The following is a 4,628-nucleotide window of genomic DNA, read 5'->3' on the forward strand; positions in this document are numbered from 1 at the left end:
ATCTAGAGAGCAAGAAGGCCAACATTGATATATGTACAGGCAGTTAAGGAAGAAGTAAACAAGCTACTAGAGGCACAAGCCATCAAAGAAATGAATTATCACACCTGGTTATCCAATACAGTGGTGGTGAAGAAAAAGAATGGCAAGTGGAGGGTCTGCGTGGACTTCACAAGCTTGAACAAGGCTTGCCCTAATGACAGTCTTCCAATGCCCAAAATTGATCAACTAGTAGATGCAACATCGGGGCATGGAAGGATGAGTTTTCTGGACGCATATAGCAGTTATCACCAAATAATAATGTATGCCTCAGATGAAGAAAAGATGGCATTTATCACCCCTAAATGACTCTATTGTTACAGAGTAATGCCTTTTCGGTTGAAGAATGCCGGAGTGACATACCAAAAATTGGTCACCAAAATGTTCAAACATCTAGGAGGAGAGTGGAAGTCTACATAGACAATATGGTTGTTAAAACCAAGGAACCTGGGAACCATCTGGCCGACCTAAAGGAGGTCTTTGACATATTGAGAACATATTGGCTTCGACTCAATGCCTCAAAGTGCACATTTGGAGTTGGATCCGGTAAATTCCTAGGTTATTTGGTTACCGAGAGGGGTATTGAATCGAGCCCAGATTAGATCAAGGCCATCCTTGACCTGAAAACTCAACAACAGCCAAACAAATCCAGATTTTGACTAGAAGGGCAACTACCCTGAATAGGTTCATCAGCCAAAGTTTAGATAAATGTAAACAGCTTTTTGGCTTATTGGAGAAGGCTGCAGACTTTCTATGGACAAAAGAATGCGAAGTCACCCAGGCCAACTTGAAGAAGCACCTGACAACCACACCCGCGTTGTCGAACCCGGTACCAGGAGAAGAATTGTTCTTGTCCCTGGCAGTTTCAGACCACACTGTGAGTACAGTGGTCATCCAAGAAGAAAAGGGTGAGCAAAAGGCAATGTACTATGTGAGCAAGACCCTGGGAAGTGTAGAAATCCAGTACCTGCCTTTGGAGAAGTTAACATTAGCTCTGGTAATGGCCTCGAAAAAGTTGAACCACTACTTTCAAGCCCACAAGATTGTGGTGCTAACCAAGTATCCATTAAAGTTATTTTGCAGCATGGAGACCCGATAGGTAGAATAGCTCGATGGGCTGTAGTTCTAGGTTAGTATGACTTAGAATTCACGCTGAGAATAGCAATCAAGGGCCAAGTTTTTGCCAACTTTGTGGCAAAATTCTCTCTTAGCGTGATTTGAAGACAAGCACCGATGCGCCGTAGCCTAGGATGTCCAAGAGAAGAACAGTAAAATCAACTAGGGCCACGAAACCCCACGCCAGCTGAACAAAAAAAGACAGAAGAAAGGCTAAAACCTTATGATATTTACATTGGCAACTCATCCTGTCTCTTTGTCGATGGCAGCTCAAACAGACAAGGAGTAGGGACAGGGGTGGTTTTGGTGTTGCTAGATGGGTATATGATAGAAAAATCCATCCATTTGGGGTTCAAGGGCTCAAATAATGAAGTAGAGTATAAGGCACTGATTGCTGGACCGAAATTGGCAGCTACTGTGGAAGTTGACGAAGTGGTAGTCTTTTGTGACTCCCAACTTATTGTAAATCAGGCGACAAGCAAGTATACAGCCCGAGATGAGAGGATGATAGCCTATGTCAAGGAGGTTGTCAAGTTATTAACATGTTTTCAAAATTGCCGGTTGCAGCAGGATAGTCGAGATGATAACAGCCATGCCGAGGCACTAGCTAACCTTGCTAGTGTAATGAAGTCGGGTAGGGCAAGGACAATAATGGCAGATTACCTATTAGGCCCCAGTATAGAGCCCCTAATAACAGAGTACGAAGCGATGTACGTGGAAATGGGTCCAAGCTGGATGGATGCCATAGTTGTGTTCCTCAAAGATGGCAGGCTGCCAACAAACAGAAATGAAGCATATAAGATCAGATTGAAGTCGGCCAGGTTCTGTCTATCAGCAGAAGGCCATCTATATAAGAGATCCTTCACTGAACTCTTTATATGATGTGTGCACCCATCCCAGGTTGAGGACTTTCTATACGAGATCTATGAGGGAGTATGTGGGAGCCATGTTGGGCGACAGATCACTAGCTCACAGGGTCGTATCTCAAGGATACTGGTGGCCCTACATGCAGAAGGATGTTGAAGCCTACGTAAGAAAATCTGAAAAGTGTCAAAGGTTTGCATCTTTGATATACCAGCCAGCTACAGATCTGAACCCAGTATCCAATTCTTGGCCATTTGCCCAATGGGACAAGGATCTGGTTGGGCAATTGCCCCAGGCAACTGGACAGAGGAAGTTCCTACTGGTAGCAACTACTTACTTCACGAAGTGGATAGAGGCTGAACCCCTAGCCAAAATCCAAGATATAGATGTGAAGAGTTTTATTTAGAAGAACATCATTTTCAGGTTTGGCATCCTAAGAGCTATTGTGGCAAACAATGGCACCCAGTTTGACAGTAAGCCGATCAAAAACTTCTGTGTAAAGTACAAGATTAAGAACTACTATTCTACTCTTAGCTTTCCCCAGAGCAATGCTCAAGCCGAGGCTTCCAACAAGACCATCTTGGATGGGATTAAGAAAAGCCTAGAGGCTGCCAAAGGCAAATGGGTGGAGGAATTGCCTAATGTCCTATGGGCGTATCGAACTATGCCGAGAAGATCTATAGAGGAATCAATTTTTTCCATGACATATGGCACTGAAGCAATCATCCCACTAGAGATTGGCATCCCTGGAATCAGAACCCAAGGAGTGAAGAATGGAACAAATGAGGCATTCCTTGCCCGAGATCTTGATCTGATAAAAGAAAGAAGGGAGAGAGCAGCAATTTGGTTGAGGGCATACCAGCAGCAGCTTACTAAGGCATACAACAAAAAGGTTAATCCTAGGGAGTTTCAAATTGAGGACCTTGTCCTGAGAAAGGTTGTCAGCAATAAGAAAGATCCTATGGAGGGCAAGCTTGGCCCAAATTGGGAAGGACCATATCGTATCATCTTGGTTGCAGGCAATAGTGCTTATTGGCTTGAAGACACTGATGGCAAAGAATTGCCAAGACCCTAGAACACAAGCAATTTGAAGTTTTTCTACCATTAATTTTAGTTTTTCAAGTTTATTTTATGTAAAGATTTATTAGCCGAAGTATTAATAAAATACTAGCTCGATTTTGTTTTTATGAAATATTGTTGAAATTTGTGCAATAAGATTGAAAAGTCTTAAGACGATGTTCCCATGGTGAACATGATGATTAACTTAGAATTACCATAACGGTAGAGTTGAACAAGTCTGCGATATTTTAGCATAAAACATGACGATTAGTTTAGACTTGCCATGACGGTAAAGTTGAACTATGTCTGCGATGTTTCGGCATGAAACATGACGATCAACTTAGACTTACCATGATGGTAGAGTTGAACTAAGTCAGTGATGCTTCGACATAAAACAAGGTGAGACTGGCCATGATCTAGTCAAGGTGTAAGAAAAGTCGAGGTAAATAAGTACTCTCGGTGCCCTAAGGTTAAGCCATAAGTGCTTTGTTTGGGCAAGCCAAACATGATGATCTCCATCAATAATGCCTAAGTAAGACTTAGGCGATAACCACGTGATGCATCCATAATGTGAACATAAGTGATACTTAGGTTCGCATTAGGGGGTAGGAAATAGCAATGAGCATAACACTTGTGAAAATTTTTGGAAAATTTTACAAGTTGAAGTTATTTGAGGAAATTGAATAAAGGGATACCCGAGGTAATTATACCCGAGATAATCAACCAGATTGTTAGACTTGGAAGGGTGAAGTCTTGCCAGAAGACAGTTAGTACAAGTGAAGAAGGTGTTAAAGTTTGATGAGAAATTTTTATAAGTGCAATTCGGTCGAGATAATTAACAAGAGATGTTATCCGAGATGATTAGTTAGTTCTAATCTGAGATGTGAATGTACCTGAGGTCTTAGGATCTGAGGTAAGGAACCAAGTTGTCAGACTTGGAAAGGCAAGAAAAGTTCTAAGTATGAAAAAATATGCAAGGCATAAAGGAAAGGCAATGAGCATACATGAAAGCAACATTCAAACACTTAGAAGAAAAGAGAACACTTGCATTGAAAAAAGAAAGCTTATTTAAGTACATAAACAGGCACTTCGGCCCAACAAAAGCAAAGGCGTTACAATTGTTCAAATGAAAGAAGAAACAAAAGTAAAATCAAAAGAAAAACTAGAACTTCTAGGCATCAGCGTGATCCTCAAACTGTGCAACTTGGGCAATTGGCATCGTTTCTACCTCAACAGACAACTTGGCAAACTTCTCAGCCGTGATCTCGGCATCAATCTCCAGGAGGGTTTTATCTAAACTCTTCTCGGCCATAAGAACTTCGGCGTCAAAAGTGGCTTTGGAAAAGGCACTCTTGGAGACCTCATCCCCATCCTCTTAAATCAAGTCCAGGACTTGATCAATCAAGGTAGGGGACTTGGGGGCAGCAGTAACCTTGGCCATATTGGCATCTTTGGCCTTGGTATTTTCATCATCAACGTTGGCCTCCTCTTTGGTCTCAGATCGATTAGGCGAGGGGGGAAAGGGCATGTTGAGCTAGCTTATGTCACGAAGG

The sequence above is a fragment of the Camellia sinensis genome, chromosome 15 (assembly GCF_055761805.1).
Source record: "Camellia sinensis isolate YWXY chromosome 15, ASM5576180v1, whole genome shotgun sequence".
NCBI lineage: Eukaryota > Viridiplantae > Streptophyta > Magnoliopsida > Ericales > Theaceae > Camellia > Camellia sinensis.